General features: G+C 50.0%; 1 pseudogene; it reads left to right on the forward strand.

The window, feature by feature from the left end:
• Positions 1-4,867: 4,867 nt before the first annotated feature.
• Positions 4,868-9,091, forward strand: LOC140916848 (cytoskeleton-associated protein 5 pseudogene; annotated as a pseudogene).
• Positions 9,092-18,945: the final 9,854 nt, after the last annotated feature.

Consider the following 18,945-nt stretch of genomic DNA (forward strand, 5'->3'; position numbering starts at 1 on the left):
TTCCCCTTCCGGGGATTGGCGGAAGCTTGCCCTGGCCCCGCCCACTCAGGCTCAGAGGGTGGCTCTTTACCCTCTGGTTAGGAGGGGAGCCACCCTGGCTCCCTACAGTTCCCCATGTAGATACTTACAGACATTGATCAAGTAATTCCTTACCCTTCTCTTTGTTAAGATAAATAGATGGAGATAAATATCACTACACGGCAGGTTTTCTAATCTTTTAATCATTCTCATGGCTCTTCTCTGAGCCCTCTGCAATTTATCAACATCCTTCTTGAACTGGAGACAGCAGAACTGGGCAACGTATTCCTCAGAAATTGCACCAGTGCCAAATACAGAGGTGAAATAACCTCTTTGCTCCAAATCAAGATTCCCCAGTTTGTGTAACCCAGGATCCCATTAGCCTTTTTGGCCACAGAGTCAAGCTGGGAGCTCATGTTCAGCTGATTATCCACCAAGACCCCCAAATCTTTAACATCTTGTAAATTAACTGGGCCTCTTTTGTCTACTTCCTCCTTTGTGCATTAGCGTCACTGAATGGAGCCCGAGCCCGAGAATGAGGTGCATTTGCTTTTACAGGCCCTGAAGACCCAGCAGAGGGAGCTCAAAAGCACAGAATTAGGAGATGTACTCCCGACTGCCTGTATTATGATAGCACCTTTAGGCAACCAATCAGCTCAGGGCTCCAGTTTGCTAGGCACTGCACAGAGCCACAGATGGCAAGACAGTCCCCTGCCCCAAGACAAAGGGTTGGAGACAGGGACGATTATTATACCCATTGCACAGAAAGGAGCTGAGACCCAGGTAACTCGCCCAGATAACTCTCCCAGTCAGTTGGTGTGGGGTAGCTGGCACTGTGGGGTGAGGATGCGGAAGTGGCTGCCGAGGCCAAAGGTCACTTTCCAGTTTGGAAGGCAGGGCTCCGGACTGCAGGAGCCAGGCCCCAGTGAGCAGCATGGTCTGCTAGAGGGCTGGGTCACGTTCGATTAAAATCAACGTAGTTGGTACCTAAATGCCTTACTGAGAAGAACAGCACAGAGCCTGCTGCAGAGCTAGGAACTCAGCTGGGGTGTCCTGACTTCCAGATAGCACCTTAAGCATGGGACCATCCTTCCTCTCCTCACTGCAGCTGGCCCTGGGGAGGAGCGCAAAGGGAGAGAGGGCGAAAAGCCTTTCTATGCCCAGGTGCTGCCCTGTTGCAGTTGTTATGGTCCCTGAAGGCAAGGACCAGGGGCATTTGGAACTACTGGCAGCACTGGACTTCGAAAAGGTGTCTTATGTGTAAGGAGGGGTAGGTTGCGATACGGGTTTGCCCTCTGTCCCACATCCCCTTCCGTACCAGCCAGTGCAGCCGAGCCAGCGGAGGGGTGAGGAGCATGCATTGCAGCCCGTTAAAGAGTCTCTTAAAGAGCATCAGAGTCCCCACGCCGGCTTGCCCTCTCCCCCACGCCTCAGCCCGGCCTGCGCCTTCCCACCCGCGACACCGGCCCGCACAGCACAGCACTGTCAGAAGACGTCAGGTGGGCGCTTAGTGCAAGCCGTGCCAACGGAAGATCGTTTAAAACAACCGAGAGAACTTGTTAGCTGCAGAGCGGGCACAAAATGACCTTTCCTCCCCACGGAGTCAGATGTTTCTGCTAAAGCAAGCTGTAGATGTAAGACAGAGGCTCTGAAGGGACTTCGTCACGTCTTGGGCTGGAAAACTGAAGAAACACATGGAAAGAGGACAAGATACTTGAATTGAAACTGTGTGTGTGTGTGTGTGTTTTTCCTGGCACCGGGAAAGGGAACAGACCCTTTAGACTGTGTAACTTTCATGGGCCAGGGACTGTCTCTCACTGTGTCTTAGCACAGTAGGGCCCTGACCAAGGCCAGAGCCTTTAAGTGCTGCTGTTTTACAATTATTACTCCCGACCATTTCAGACCTCAGGCATTAATTCAGATCTGAACTAGGCTGGGAGTGACCAACAGGTGTTCACCTCGGATAGTTCAGTGGCCCCCTTCGGGGTCCCCAAGCTGAGTGCTCACATCGCAAAGGGTGCTATTCTTAGAACAGAGGCCAAGGATTAAATGAGCCACTGAGACACTGCACCCCTAGACATGGTTCCTCCAGGGCAGGAGGGGGCTGTTTGAGGGAGGGGGAAATTTGTGCTGCTCATGCCCAGCCTTTGGCTGCACAGAGGAGGCCAGAGCAGATGGGCAGAGTGATGGACTAGAGTCACTGAATGAGATAGATACAGCGCACAGATGCTGGTTACGATCCAGCCGGTTTTGGTTATCAGCAGTACTTTGGGCCAGGTCATGAAGTCTTGTTTGCTTCGTTAATACCCCGGGTAATGGCAAAGGTGACTAGCTGAGTAAGTGCTTAGTAAAAACTGAGTGTGCGTTTTAAATTCTGGCTGGTGGCATATCTCCAGCACCTGCCTGCCAAAGGGCCTCGTCAGGGCTTCACAACAAACACTGCAGCCGTCGCCGTTACGTCAACTTTGGCACAAGGGAGTCGAATGTCAGGACCCACCAACCACACAGAATTAAAAGCAGAGAGTCTACGAGCTCACCCCGGGTGACGAGCAGCAATTAAATCCTCTTCAGGACAAAAGATAAAAACAAAGGTGCTGCTCTGTCATAAAACAGGGCTTGGAGCCGGATTTCCGGGTCCATCTCAGAATCAAGGCGAACAGGCATTCTTCACAGGACTGGGGTCCTATGGAGGCAACATTATGAAGGTGGGATTTTCAGATGAATAGAGGTAGGTGCAAAGTCTCGTTCCTCTAGAGCAATAGAGGACTACTGATTAGTGATTGTTAATGGGTAACGATCACTTTCCCGTCTTTCTCCAGTTTGAACACGGACGGTTTTTGTACCTCCGCTGCTGCTTTTGAATTGACCATCACCCTCTCTCCCCCCCCGCCCCTCCCCCGAGGCCTATCTCTTTTCTTTAGGCAAGGGGCAAGCCGTCATGCTTGATTACCCTTTCTTGGTCCTTTCAGTTCTGCGTTCTCTACCCACTGCCACTTTCCCTCCATGGCAACGTACATAAACAATCCTGTCCAGGCGCAGGAGGGTTCGTACCTCACTTTGACATTGCACCACTAAGATTGCGTTAGTTGCAATTGCATAATCATAGGAACGTAGTGAAGGGCGGCATCGGCCTTCCCCTTCCCCACCCCCCACCCCGTTTGTACCTGATCCTAATGGGTGACCCCAGCTTAGCGTTACAGGGGAAGGTGACACTCCCACAAGGTCCCTGTAAAAACTTTGCCTTGGAGAGAAATTCCTTCCCACCCCCACAGAGACAGCATCGTCGAGCAGAGTAAGCACAGGACAGAGAGCCGGGAATTCCTGCGTTTTACTCCGGCTTCTGCGTCTGATTCACTACGGACACTACAAAGTGAGGGCGATGTAAGCCACCACGCATCAACCTCGTTGCACTTGTGTCTACGCGAAATCTGTCTCCCCGCAATGAGAGCTCTCCAGGATGCCGACATCGTAACGCCACCTCCCCGAGTGGCACTGAGCCATGGTCCATGTACTGAGGTCAACACAGCATGGGTATAGACAATGAGTTAGCTATGTCGACCTAACAGTCCTCCAGAAGCTATCCCACAATGCCCCTCACCGACTGCTCTGGTCATAAGTGTGAACTCTGCTGCTTAATGGAGACCGGAATCCCACCCCTCCCCCCGACCTTTAAAACCCCACAAAGTTTTGAAATGCCTTTTCCTGATTGTTCATCTTGGCAAGCACACCTAGCAGCTCTCCATTGCTGTGTGCAACTGCCCTCTATTAGCCCGAGAAAGTCTCTCAAGGGCTGAGAGTCTCTCTGATCTGACCGACTTTAAGTGCTTATGTCTTATAGAATCATAGAAACATAGAAATGTCGGGCTGGAAGGGACCTCAAGAGGTCATCCAGTCCATCCCCTTTCACTGAAACAGGACCAACTAAATCTCCTCCACCATCTCTGACAGGTGTTTGTCTAAATTGTTCATAAAAACCTCCAGGGATGGCTTAGCTGGGTTGTTGAGGTGGTGTCTCCTTGCGGTTTGTCTGGGCACAACTCACCCCATTGTGGTTGCATCATCCCTCACAGATTTGGGGTTGGTCCGAGTCCAGAACAAAAAGAGAAACGGTGAACTTCAGAACCAGGCTCATCTGCAGGTGTGTCAGGAGGACCTTCGCTCATCTGCTCTGGGCTTGTCTTTGGGCAGCTAGTCCCTTTCTGTCAGTTTCCCTGGGCCTAGACATCCCAGACCACCAAATGGGTTTGCTCCGAGAGCATGCTATCCTAAGATCTCAGCGAGAACCAGGCTTCCCTTGTCAAGCAAGTAGCATAGCTCTGCTTTTCTTCCTGGTCAGCCCTCTCTATGGGGATTCCACAGTCTCCATAGGTCACCAGTTCCAGGACTTCATTACCCTATCATCAGAAAGCTTTTCCTAATTTCTAACCTAAATCTCCCTTGCTGCAAACTAAGCCGATTCCTCCTTATCTTACCTCAGTGGACATGGAGTATGGTTGATCGCCATCCTCTTTAGAACAGTTTCTTACATATTTGAAGACTGTTACCATGTCCCCACCCTTGGCCTTCTCTTCTCTGGACTAAACATGGGTGGATGACGTCACAATGACCTGCAGCCGTCAGACCGAGCGCATCAGAACTCACAAGCAAGAGCAGCAGATGATCACCAGGAATCCGACGCTGCGGCTGGAACATCAGCAGCTCCTCCAGCTGCTGCAGGGGGCAAGGACATCGGGAAGACCCTCTGCAGCTCATTTGGAAGCTCTTGTCACCCAGCCTGGTCACCCACCTGAGAACCGATGGTGCAGAAGGTTCTGGCGCCCAAAGCAAACAAAAGTCAGTGCCAAGCAACATGTCTGAACTTGAGCTCTCAGAAGAATCGTGTGAGAAAGTGGTTGCAGCTGTCCTTCCGGCCTCCTGCATTCGGCAGCTAGCCAGCCGCAACTGGAAGGAGAGGTTTTCCGGCCTGGAGGCATTTCAGAAGGCTGTGGAAGAAATAGAGAAGAGCAAAATGCCCTGCCAGGCCCTGGTGAGGCTGCTGGAGAAGGATCGTGGCTGGGAGGAAACCAAACTCCCGGTGGTGCAGAAAAAGCTTCACATCATCACCCTGATTGCCCAGAAGGGAAACTTTTCCAGAACGTCAGCTCAGGTCGTCTTGGCCAGCCTGGTGGGGAAGGTGGGCGACGTGATCTGCAGCAGCGACGTGAAAGGAGCCCTGACAGCAATAGCAGAGGCCTGTGCGCTGCCATGGACTGCTGACAAGGTCACGTCATTGGCTTTCTCGCAGACCCAGCCCAGGACCCAGGCAGAAGCCCTGAAGTGGCTGGCGAACGCCATTACAGAGTTTGGCTTCACTGGGATGGAGGTGAAGGCCTTGGTCAGTACCGTAAAGGCTGCTTTTGCTGCTGTTCACCCAGATGTACGGGCCTCTGCCTTTGTCCTGCTGGGGACCATTTCTCTGTACGTGGGCGCCCCTCTGAGAGCGTTCTTCGAGAGCGAGACGCTGCCCCTTCTCTCCCAGATAGATGCCGAGCTGGAGAAGATGAAAGGCCAGAGCCCACCTGCTCCCACCCGGGGCAGCTGCAAGCACTGTAGGGGGAGAGGGGATGAGGGGAAGGAAGGGAAGCCCCAGGACCATGGAAGGACTGAGACTGTGAATATCAGCGACAGGATCACCTCAGCGCTGATGTTGAAGCTGCGGGACAAGAGCTGGAGGATCCAGAAGGAGGGCCTGGACGAGGTGGCAGATATCCTCAGCGACGCCAGCTTCATCCAGCCAAACGTGGGCGACCTCCCAGCTGCCCTGAGGGCTTGTCTCCAGGACCCCAATACAGTCCTGGTGCAGCAGACCCTGAGAATCCTCCAGCGACTGGCCACCTCCATGGGTCCGAGCATCAAGCAGCATGTGAGGAAGCTGGGCATCCCCCTGGTCACCATCTTCAGGGACAGCAAGAGCAGCGTGCGAGCCTCAGCCCTTATGGCCGTGAATGCCTGGGCCGAGCAGATCGGCACGAAGGACTGGCTGGAGGGGGAGGACTCTTCTGAGGAGCTGAGAGAGGAAAATCCTTTCCAAAGGCAAGAACTGCTGGGCTGGCTGGCTGAGAAGCTGCCTGCTCTCCGTTCTGCCCCCTCAGACCTGCTGCGGGGAGTGCCTCACCTCTACGCCTGCCTGGGAGATTGCAATGGTGATGTGCAGAAGGCAGCCCAGGAAGCCATGCCCTTCTTCTTGATGCACCTGGGATTTGAGGTGATGGACGAAGCCGCTCGCCAACTGAAGCCGGCTACCAAGGACCACGTAGTGGCCATGCTGGAGATAGCCAAAGCCAACCCTACCTCCAAGCCCACTGTTCCTGTTAAGTTGCCTTCCAGGCTGCCAAGGGTCACGGCCGTCCCAGCCTTCGCCTCAGCCTCAGCCACATCCCACCTGGCATCAGCCTCTTCTTCCCCAGCCCCTGCTGGAGACTCCGTGTCCAGCAGTGCCCTGGAATGGAAGCCTGGACCCAAAGACGCCACATCAGAAGCGGCTGCCCTGAAAGTCAAAGGCTTGCCTGATGGGGGGAAGGTGCAAACAAAGGCCAGCCTGAAGGACAGTGGCAACAAGCTGGGTCCTATTTTTATCACCGTCCCCAAAGGGAAAGAGCAGAGGGCAAAGGACGAGAGAGGGGGGAAGGTGCTGAGGTGGAACTTCACCACCCCCAGCAACAGGTATGCGGAGCAGCTGAAGGCTCAGATGTGCAGCTGTGTGTCCAACTGGCTGCAGGAGGAGATGTTTCACTCCAACTTCCAGCACCACATCAAAGCGTTGGCCATCCTGGTCAAGCACTTGGAGAGGGAGAAGGATGGCCTCATCAACTGCCTGGACCTGATCCTGAAGTGGCTCACCCTGCGGTTCTTTGACACCAACACCTGGGTTCTGACGAAGAGCCTGGAGTATCTCAAGCTGCTGTTCACCTTGCTGAGCCGGGAAAGATACCAGCTGACTGAGCACGAGGCAACATCTTTCCTCCCCTACCTGGTCATGAAGATGGGGGAGACAAAAGAGGTTCTCCTCAGGGAGGTGCATGCTGTTTTGAAGAGGGTCTGCCTGGTCTATCCAGCCAGGAAGATGTTCAGCTTCATCATGGAAGGGACCAGGTCCAAGAACGCCAAGCAGCAGGCAGGGTGCCTCGCTGAGCTGGGATATTTAGTCAAAGCCTACGGCATGGAAGTGTGCCAGCCAAGCCCTGGCAAAGCCTTCAAGGTGATATCTGCCTTCATTGGAGACCAAAACAATGCCATCCGCAGTGCTGCCTTAAACAGCATTGTGACCGCTCACCATGTGCATGGGGAAGGGGTGCTCAAGCTGATTGGGAGCCTTTCAGAGAAACACATGAGGATGCTAGAAGAGAGCATGGAACAGGCAGCCACCAGGTCAGCTGCTTCTCCGGTCAAACAGGCCATGGAGAGACCGCCACATGCGCTAAGCGCAAGTGCTAATGACAGCATGGGAACAGCAGAGGGCATGCCCTCCAAACCCAGTCACGCCCACAGCACGGGAGAAGACATGGAGATGGGGCAGGCAGCTCCCCAGGCATTCCAGATGGACATAGAGGAGCCTGAGAATGTGCATGACTCTCTCCAGTGCAAGAGTCCCAAACCGGATGGCATCACTCAGCCAGGCGCAATTCCTGAACCCCAGCCCAATGCTGTCTCCCTGCACCCTAATGGCATGCATAGCAACGTTGCCTCCACCATCAACTTCATTATCCACCATGTGGCCAGTGGCGACGTCGACACCATCATCCAGGCTCTGGCACAGATCGATGAGATCCTGAAGCAGGAGGACAAGGCAGAAGCCATGTCTGGCCACATCAACCAGTTCCTGATAGCCACTTCACGGCAGCTCCGGTACATCCACAGGCTGCAGGTGGGGGAGGAGAAACTGGGGAAGGACCAAGTCATTCAGCTGTATGGCTGCATCATTCGCAACATGATGCTGCTGTTCCAGACAGAGAGCCTGGCCCAGGAGGCCTCCACAGGGGTTTTGAAGGACCTGCTCCACAGTCTCATCACCTTGATGCTGGATTCCCTGGTGGTGGACCTGGAGGAAGGTCAAGATGTCATCCAGTCCATCAATCTCCTAATGAAAAAGGTGCTGGAGCAGTCTGACCAGACCAGAATCTTTAGTGCCTTGCTCGCCCTGCTCCAGGATAGCCTGACGGCTGCAGCCAGCCCCCACAAGTTCCCCGAGCTGGTGGCCAAGTGTCTGTGGAGAATCACGCAGCTTCTCCCCCGAACAATCGGCACTGTCAACCTGGACCAGATCCTACTGGACATCCACCTCTTCATGAAGGCGCTCCCCCACGAGAAACTAAAGCAGTGCACAAGCCAGTTCCCCCAGATAGCTCTGAAAACTCTACTGCACTCCTTGAGCAGGCTGACGGGGCCTGGGATTCTGGACCACCTCACCATGATAGAGAACAAGGGGGAGTCAGAGCTGGAGGCTCACCTCTGCCGGGCAACGAGGCTCTCCACCATGCAGGCTGCCAAAGAGACCAATACAGATGCCGGTCAGGGGGTCTCTCATGTGGCTGACAAGTCTGCAAAGGGCAAAGTCAATGACATGTTAGCAGGCATCTTTAAAAAGATTGGCTCCAAGGAGAACGCTAGGGAGGGTCTGGAGGAGCTGTACGAATACAAGAAGAAATGCCCCGATGTGGACTTGGAGCCTTTCCTGGAAAACTTCTCCCTCCTCTTCCGCAGCTACGTGAAGCACGGCCTGGCAGTGATGGGCATGGAGCGAGAGGGCAAACAGCACCTTCCCCCCGGCACAGGGATGCCCCTTCAGGCTCAGGCTCCCCCTCCCACTAGGAAAGCCTCCTCCCCAGGAGAGCATACAAATGGGGAGGAGGTGGGGCCATCTCTCTGCCTGGACAGGCTGAAATTGATGAGGCGACAATGTAGCGGCACAAAATCCTGCAGCCAGCTCCCCCTTCCCCAGCGACCTTCAAAGCTCGAAGACCCCTTGGCCCTGGTGTCCCCAGACAAGCACAGCAGCAAACTCCCCCGCTATGTGAAGATCCAGGAACAGAAATAGCACCTGGACCTGGCATCCTGCCGAGTGTTTCTCCGCTGGCTTCGAAACCAGCCAGCCCTTTTTCTTCCTCTCCCCATCAGCCACCATACATGATGGGAACACACAATAAAAAGACAAATATAGAGCGGTCGCCAGTGAATGGCTCACGGGACGAGGGCAGCTTTCACTGACTCAACTAGAAGTCTTCCTCATTTAGAGTGGCCTCATTTAGGCCTTCAGTTAAGTGTGGATTTAGGTGGGGAGAAAGGAAGGGGACAGTAAGCAGGAGAGCTGGGGGGACACAGCAGTAAGGAACGAGGGGGGAATGCTGGTCTCAGCACACCAGGGTTTTTTCCCCCCACAACGTGAGCAGATTCTAACAGTTGCTCTGACTTGCCAATTTCTTGCTTAGTGTTTTATGACTGTAAATGGCAGGAGCAGATAGTACCAGCACAGAGATTAGCGGAGGATAGCCATTAAAATCATGTACCTCCCTAGAGAGACAGACCAACCCATAACTGGCAGGGCAACTTGGAAGGAACTTCCTCTGTAGGCGAGGCTGTTCCATAACTGCGTTCTAGGGGTAGGTTCCGGATGGACCTGCTGAGTGTGGTCACTGATTTCTAGGCTCTTGAGAAGCTCTCAAGAAGGTTCCAGGCAAAATGCTGCCCTGATTTACATGGCCCTGCAGAATGTCACACCCACGCACGTTTGCCATTGGGTTATGCGGGGAGAGAGTCAGGGCTGGGCTGGGCTTTGTGAGTCAGCCCTATCAGCGGCCCAGTGTCAATCTACTTGTTGACCACGGAAGTGCTCCCAGCTCAGGGGCCTTAATCGTGGCCTAGCCTTCCCCATGCAACTTGAGAGGGATGATACAGAGCAGCCAGCCCGAAGTGTTTGCAGAATAAAAATGTTCCCTGTTTAGCGGAAAAGGAAATACACAACCCAAAGCGTAACTGGAAATGTACCCGTGGGACCCTGCAAGCAAGTCGTGCTGATATCACCACTTTACGGTCCAGCCAACAACACTCTTTCCCCCTACTTCCAATCCCTACAGCCACGGCCAGATTTGGAGGCAAGTGATCCAGGCGACCACCCGGGGTGCCGGGCTTGGTGGGGTGCAGGGCCTGGGGTGCTGTTTTTGTCATTAGCAACAAAGGGGGAAAATAGAACATTTGAAGTAACACGTTTCAGGTATTCCATATATGGATTCATTTTCACTAACCTCCTAGAATGTTGTGGATCTTTATAAAATCTCCAAACTTTCTGAGAGCTACATTTTCCCTTGGACCTCCTAGATGTTGTCAGCCATGCCCTTGCGAGTATATTAGGGTCAGGGCGTCACCAGTCAGTCAGTGGGTTATAAAAACAGATTTATAGAACCTAGCGTGCAAATTTATCACCTTATATGACAGGGCTAAATCACACATGTAAATAGTATGACAAAGTTGTGAAATGGGCGACAAATGCATAAAAAACAAGATATTCAAAGGTTTAACAAATGGGGGAGGCGCCGAAGACACTCCTTGCCTGGGGCGCCATTTGGGCTAGGACCGACCCTGCTTACAGCACAGGATGAGATGGGCCACTGCTCTGGTTCAGGGTGGCTATCGTCCTGGAGATCTCATGCAGGTGGGAGGTGCCCGCCTGACGAACTTGTAGACCAAAGTGGGTTCTGCGGCCACAGAGTAGCCAGTAAACATTTCCCCCACCCTGTCCTGGAGGGACCACAACAGGGGATGACCGGCAGCAGTTCAGTCTCTATTGCTCACTCAATCCGTCGGCTCCTTACCAAAGTTGCCTCCAGAGATCCTACGAAGCATCATAAACTTGCCACAAGTGTTTTTTTATTGTCTGCCTTGTGCTGTTATTTATACTGCAGTAGGGCCTAGAGACCCCAGTCTAGATCAGGGTCTCATTGTGCTAGGTGCTGTATTTGCCCCCTCAGAGACAGATCCTGTCCCAAAGAGTTTACAGTCTAGATAGATTTCAGAGTAACAGCCGTGTTAGTCTGTATTCGCAAAAAGAAAAGGAGGACTTGTGGCACATTTATCTGAGCATAAGCTTTCAGGAGCTACAGCTCACTTCAACGGAGGGACAGTTCTTGCCATTGCCACAGAGAGGAGCTGAAGCGCAGAGAGTAAATGCCTAACACAGTTTGTGGTGAGCCAGGAACTGAAGCCAGCTCTCTCAAATTCCAGCCCGGTGCCGGAACAAGACCATCCACCCCTCTTTCCATGCAGAAGGTGTACTGTTGATTTAAATCAGCAGCAAGGAGTGAAGCGAGAACCAACACCGCTGGAGAAGACTCAAGACAAGCTCTGCAGTGAAGGAGAGAGGGGCTTTAATGCTGCTTTCCTTATGCTGAGAAAGTTCCTTGTTCAGTGTCCGAAGAAAGTTGCTTTCTGTGATTCTTTACCATTGACACCCGCTATTCTTTCTTTCTTTCTTTCTTTCTGCTGCACCCATCACTGTAGTAACTGAGGGCCTGATATATTCCAGCCTCTGCTCCTTGCTTTTGTGCCACTATATAAATATTTATTTAAACCCATTTTTTTGGCTTACAAAAGAGATTGACCTTTTGACATTCTGAGAACTATGGCCCCAGTCCAGCAAAGCACTTAAATACACGTTTAACTTGACGCCCATTAGCTTGAATAAGACTATGCATGTGCTTAAAGTTAATCATATGCTTAAGTGGTTTGCTGGATCAAGGTCAGAGTGCTCAGTTCTGGCTTTACTGAGTCCCTCATGAGCAGAGCCGATCCTGCCATACATTGCAAACAATTTATGGGACTCATTTAGCCCTGTTTTCTGTTGGCAAATTATCTGCAGCCAGACCACGACTTTTATATATTTCTCCATTTTTTTAAATTGACTGACAATGAACCTTCCTGAGTCAAGGATCGTAACAGGGAATGCATTCGGGAAGGCGGTTTGTACCAATCTGTGTGTTTTCTCTTAGGGAGAATCAATAAGACACAGAATTTCAAACCCACTTAACACTTGTCAAACTAAAAGTGTCTAATGCAGTGGGGTTGCTATGGACAACCATAGAATGCCAATTTGTTCTACAGAACACTGATACATCCCTCTGCCATCACAGAAGAGTTTCAAGAAAGCCTTGTAGCATTATGTTAGTTTGACAGAAAACCTTATATATTTAGTGTGTAAAATGCCCACTTTCTCACAAGCGCCCCAGAACAGGACTTATTTTTGTGTCTTGTGCAGCATGAAGCACTTTGGGAGAGGTGCTTAATAATAAATATTGTTTGTAGACAATTAAGCATAACGATGAAATGCCTTTAAAATTCTGAACTCAAACTGAGCATTTCAGCTGGCTATTAGAGGAGATGTCATATTAAAAAGAAATATGCTCTCTGAGTGTTAGCCCTGTTTATTGTATAATTTCTATTTTCATACAAAATATACCCCACAGTTTCAAAGATGTTATTACACTTCTTGGGCAGTTAATGTTACTTAGACTCTGCCACGCTCTGACTTCATTACACCACTATAATCAGCCGGTGAGGTTTTGCTGTTACACCTCCACCACTTAGTACATGCTGAAGTTCCTGTAACAAAGGCCACCCTACTAATGCTCTGCCATCATAACATTACTCAACCCATGCCATAGTCTCTCAGCAATGCAATGCCCTGTTTCACACTGCAGGAGAAAATAACCCTTTGCTAATAGACACAGATCGTACGTGTATATTGTGGCCACACATTGTTATTGTGGCCAACAAGGGCAACCTGAGGGCTGTCTCATAACAATGAAGGTCTCATAGATTTTATGGATTCCAAAGCTACAAGGGACCGTTAAAGCGGCAAAGAGCCCTGTGGCACCTTATAGACTAACAGACGTATTGAAGCATAAGCTCTCATGGGTGAATACCCACTTCTTCAGATGCATCCAATACATCGGTTAGTCTATAACGTGCCACAGGACTCTTTGCCGCTTTTACAGATCCAGACTAACATGGCAAACCCTCTGAGAAGGGACCGTTGTGATCATCCAGTCTGACCTCCGGTATCACACAAGCCAGAGAATGTTCCCAAAATAATTCCTAGAGCATCTAATCCGTTCCTCAGGCTCCTGAACTATACAACCAGGAAAATGTCGAGCGATTTTAGCACATCGTTTTCCTAGTAGTAGTCAGCACCTAGCTAGGCTATTATTGCTCTTAGTTACTATTTGCATTCCCAAGTAGTCACAATCTTGGATCAGGACCTCATTCTGTGAGGCGCTGTACAAACACAAAGAAAGACCATCCTTGTCCGAACGAGTTTACAATCTAAGTAAGCTCTGGCTAACTTTCTGGCATCCCATGATACTGAATTGTTTCTTGGAGCATCTAACTTGGCTTGCCAATTTAAAATGTAAGTTACAAAAGGAAATCTTAATTGTTTAGATCTCTTGCAAAGATGTTTTCTGTTGTTTGTCAGTGTTGTGTGGTTATATTCCATGTCTGACTTTGATTCTCACACTGGTGTCTCATCAAAAATGTTACTTGTTTCTTATAAACTAGCAGAGGATCAGTCATATGATGGCATGTAATAGAGACACTGGTCCCAACCAACAAAATCCGATCCTGATCCCCGCCTAGGCTTCCTAAGGCAATACAGGTTTGGTTTTGTCCACTAGAGAGATAGGAATCTGGATGTGGATCTGAACTTCCGCAGATTTGGGGGCTCTTTGGATCTGGGGTAATGGTTCAGTCTCATCACTTGTATGATCAATAAACTGTGGGCTGGTTGTGGTCGTGCTTTATGCCAGTCCACATTTTTTGAATTCTGCCTCCTGCGCTATTCATGTTTTTGTGTTTTTCCAGCTGCTAACTCAGAGTAAAAGCAAGCAAATCAAATAGAACTTCATCTCTTTCAATCCAAAGAAGGAAATTCCTCTGCATTCTTCTGTTGGAGGAGTGGGTCAGTGATGAGATGGGACTGCCTACACTGGCATATAGCTGATCTGTGACCGCTAGCAGCAAATATCTCCAACGGCCGGTGAAAGGACACTAGATGGGGAAGGTTCTTACTACAGTTCTTTCCCAGGTGTCTGGCTGGTGGATCCTGCATACATGCTCAGGGTCTAACTGATCACCATGTTACGAGTTGGGAAGGAATTTTCCCCAGGGTCAGACTGGCCGAGGCTCTGGGGGGGTTTCTCTGCAGCATGGGTCACTTGCAGGTTTACACTAGTGTGAATGGTGGATTCTCTGTAACTTGAAGTCTTTAAACCATGATTTGAGGATGTTAGTCACTCAGCCAGAGGTTAGGTGTCTGTTACAGCAGTCGGTGGGTGAGGTTCTGTGGCCTGTGGATGTGTAGGAGGTCAGACTAGATGATCACAATGGTCCCCTTTGGTTTTAAAGTCAATGAGTCTGTGAGTCTCCCCACCATGTAGGAGATTCAGAGTCCTGCCTATGGATCACACAGATCTCTGGACCTCAGGGGATATGGATGAAGGCTCAATGCCTACCAAGGAGAGCCCACTTTAAGGGGTTTCCCCAGCACAGTAGGGGCTACTCAGGAAAATTATAGTAAATGAATTTTCTTCTTGTGTTTGCACTGGGCGTAATGGGTGGTGGTGCAGGATTATTCAGCCTAGCCACTCCACTGGCAGCCCTCCTCATGGCTTTGGGGAGGAGGGAGAACAAAGCCCCAGAGCTGCTGTCTGCAAGGGGATGGGGATATACATATTCCAGGGTCCTCTCCACACAGCTCTCAAGGGAATGATCTGGCCTGACAGCTTTCACTGGCTGTTTACTCAGGGCAAGCTCCTGTTTAGCTTGCTGGAGTATGCCCCAAACACAGACATCAGGAGAAAGCAGGGTCAGGGAGATCAATGAATTATAAATAAATATAGCAAAAACAAATCCATCAGCGTGATAAAAACAGTAGACGGAGCCACACTAATTAAAAATACAATAATCCAGACAGTGGAGATTTATTTAAAATAGGGGCAATTACAGGTTTTAATATCTTGGTTCAAATTAACAGTAGCCGCCAAGCGGCTGTGGAAACATGTTCTTTATAATGAGCTGATGGTAGAAAGGCAGCCCCACACGCTCTCACTCCAGCTAATTTTCCTCCTCTCCTCATAAAGCAACTTGTCTGTATCGTTTCCTTTTGGAGACTGAAGTCCTCATGTCCAGCCACATGCCTCTCAGGCACTGGCAATGCAGACATCCCCCATGGAAGAGCATCAAACCCAGGCGAGAGGATAGCTCTGTCTCCATGGCCTATTTCTTCCCTGACCCCTGTATCACAGCTGTCAACAAGGAATCCCACTAGGGCTAGCTGTGGTGAAGCTGGTAAAGTTGTGAAAACTACAGACTCATTTCAAATGAGCCATTACATGGATCTGCTTTCAAACACTCTCGTCCTCGGAGCTCCATTTGAACCGGCGGCCAAGAGGACGGGGAGAGTAAATAGAATGGATCTCCTTAAAAAGATTTCAGCATGGAAAATGAGCAAAGCAGCAGTACACATGTGTGCCACCATTTCTTCCCTATCTGTTCACCCACTCCTATTTCCTGCTCATTGTGAAATGATAATTAGCTGTGAACCTCCTGCTCCCCTGCCCCAGTTCATTTGCATATCGTTCTGCGCATGAGATTAAAATCAGCAGCCCATTGGGAAGGGACCGGTGTCTTTCTAATTAGCGGTGAACTCTCCTCTCTTTCCTGTTTACCCAAAGGGTGCGCAAACATCCCGCAAGAGGGACTTGGCATTGCAGCTGGACTAGGAGATGTAATTATCTGGCCTGTGCATTAAGATTAATAAATATTAACTTTACTTGGGTTTTACTGCCTGCCTAAAATGGAAACAATGAGCTTTCCTAATTAATCAAATTACGGCTATAAAATGATTTCCTTTTAGGAGGTTCATTTCTGTTTTTCTGGCAATTAGTGCCGATGACATGACCCCCCTTCTTTTGAATGTTTCGAAATACGGAAAATGGCAGAAGTGCCACCGTGTTTTAATGGAGTCGTAATACATATTAGCTAATCAAGTGTGAAGAGCCTGTTCACTCTGAGTGCTGTAATTATTTGAGAGCTTTTAAAAAAAAAAACACATGTCAAACCTTCATTTTATTTGCATTTATTATGTTTAAAAAAAAAAAGAAAAGAAAACCCTGACTGCCACTTGTGAAAGTCCACAAGGTGACCAGGTACGAGAGAGATGTTGAAATGTCTGATTTTTCCTTTTGATTGTCTCCTTCCTTTTATCTTCCTATGGTTTTCATAGAACCCAAGGCCAGAAAAGACCTCTAATCTGTGATCTTCTAATCTGTGATCTTCTAATCTGACCTCTGGCTTCAAACAAGCCAGAGAATTTCAGCTAGTGATTCCTGCATCCAGCCCAATAGCTTCTGATTGAGCTAGAGCAGAGCTTTTCAGTCTTCAATCGATTTATGAGTTAAAGTTGTGAAGAATCCCCCGCTGCCTCCCTGGGTAAGTTGTTCCAATGGTTAATTACCCTCACTGTTAAATTTTGCATCTGATTTCCAGTTTAAATGTATCTACCTTCAACTTCCAGTCCTTGGGCCCCTGTAATGCATTTGTCTGTTAACGAGGCTTTACAAAGTGATCCTGTCTGATACAACCTCTTTGGCTGGGGAAAATGCCATCAAATGGGTGAGAAAGGTTCTAAATCTGCAAAAAGAAAAGGAGTACTTGTGTTTTTGCGAATACAGACTAACCCGCCTGCTATTCTGAAACCTTTCTAAATCTGGGTGATTTACCCTGGCTCCTTTGTACGTGGGGAAACAGTGTCCAAGATGCCACCTAGGAGATTCCATGCTTCCCGACCACCAGGGTTCAGTGTTCTGCAGCAGCCCTTTCCCTGCCAGACTCGAGGGGCTCATGGAAGAAGAACAAGAGCATGGCCAGGGGTCTGTGATTCACTGGCCAGTCCCGGGCACAGAGCTGCAGCACAGGGGCTGTGGTAATGGCCACACGGTTGCTCCATAGCTTGGGAGATAGGATTCCAGGGCCCTGGTCCACCCAGAGAGCCCCTGCACACAGGCTGCTTGCTCAGGGGGCATTTGTTCCAGCATGAGCTGAACATGGCCAAATCCAGGCCCTGAGCTAGAAGTTTGGTGATGGTTAGAAAAACCCTACAGGATAAAAATGATTTCCTGGCAGCATACCCCACCCTACTCTACTGGTGAGTGCAATATGGCGTGGCCATCACCCAAGCGGCCCCTTGTAGCCAGGGCTGCCCTCTGCAGAGCCCTGCCCCTTCTTCAGGGCTCCTTAAACAAAACTCCACACAGTGTTGTTCACCTACTCACAGCCCTTCCTAGGGGCTGGTTCCTTTGGGAGCACAGAGTTCCAAACACAATCACAAAAACACATCTCTCCGCCCCCCCCGCCCCCCGCCGTTCCTGAGGTGCCATCCCTTTCTTGTGTCTGAGCAGGGGGACAAGATGCGAGGCCTCCCAAAGGAAGAACAAAACCTTCAGCTAGGTTCTCCTTACCCAGCCTCATCTCCCTTCTCCAAGGCCCACAGCAGGAGAGCTTCACCCCCTTCAGCTTCACTCTGCAGTTCTCCCTCCTAGCTCTGCCATCACTGAACTCCCTCTGGCTCTTTAGAGCCCAGATGCGGTCCTCCATCCCATTCGTTGGCTCAGCTGGGAGCCCCCGCTCTGGCACAGGGACTAATTTCAGGCCAGCCACCCTGTGAGAATGAGTTTCACATTCAGGTCTGACCCTGACTGCCTGGTTCTAGCTTGGCTCTGAAAACTCCACTGTGCTATTTTGGCATCTCACATCATCAACTGGCGTGAAAGACTCTTCATCCATAACCTAGCGGGAAAGAGGGATGAATCGTAAGGGGGAACAGGGTCCAGCTCTCCCTTTACAGGTGTGAGAGCGGTCAAACTGCTGTTTGTCTGCAAGGAGACATGCATGGAACAGAAAAAGAGCCAACTCCTGGTTGCCCTTCTCCTTCCATTCATTCAGTGAGGTCAGTGGTAAACTCAGTGAGTTTAACATGAATAAGTCGAGCAGGATATGGCTGGGGCAGGTGCTAAGGTCCATATTTCACAGAGCCATTTGTCTGACTCCAGATGTTCCTTAACTGGTTGCCCAAGGCTAACCAAAGACCTGGGACCTAATTCTCTCCTGCCTTGCACTTGGTGTGGTCATTTATATCTGCGCAGACTGAGTGGCTCTCCCACTTCGCACTAACCTAGCCCAGCAGTGATTGTACAAGGTGCAAAGCTGTGGAGAACCAGGCCGCTGGTTTCAATTGTGTGGTGTTTCTAAAGCAAGACTTGTCACCCTGTCTGAGAGCAAGGGTGGCTTTGCCAGAACCCAGTGCGTTTGTGACACTACATGAGGCAAGAGAAATTGGCTCAAAAAGTAACACAAACTTTTCAATTACTTTAATTACTCCTTGCTCGACAGGAGTTCAGCATTGCTACCCCGACAGAGAAGTCAAGTATTTCTCTCCAGGGTAGACATTTATTATTTCAAAAACCATTTAATTTTCCATCTGAACAAAGCTTAAAAAAAGGTAGATCTCAGACAGCACCAGGGTTCTGTTCAATATCAAACTGAGCTATACATCATGTCAATTACACATGGTAACTGACCAGGGGAAAATTTCAATACATAGATTCCAGTGGGTTTGAGATACATGTCATGAACGCACATTGCCAGGAGTGCACCCAAAAAAGCCAAACAGAGGTTGGAAAATACCTCACTAAGCCCAAGAAGCACATGCTCAATGCTGGAATGCAGCAGGGACACGTGTTGCATGTACCCACAAGCCTGGTAATAACCTGAGAAGACTCCATGCTTAAAAAACTAAACTGGCTCTTCATTGATACCTATTTACAGACATGCTGCAGATGCAGC

The sequence above is a fragment of the Lepidochelys kempii genome, chromosome 9 (genome assembly GCF_965140285.1).
Source record: "Lepidochelys kempii isolate rLepKem1 chromosome 9, rLepKem1.hap1, whole genome shotgun sequence".
Lineage (NCBI taxonomy): Eukaryota > Metazoa > Chordata > Testudines > Cheloniidae > Lepidochelys > Lepidochelys kempii.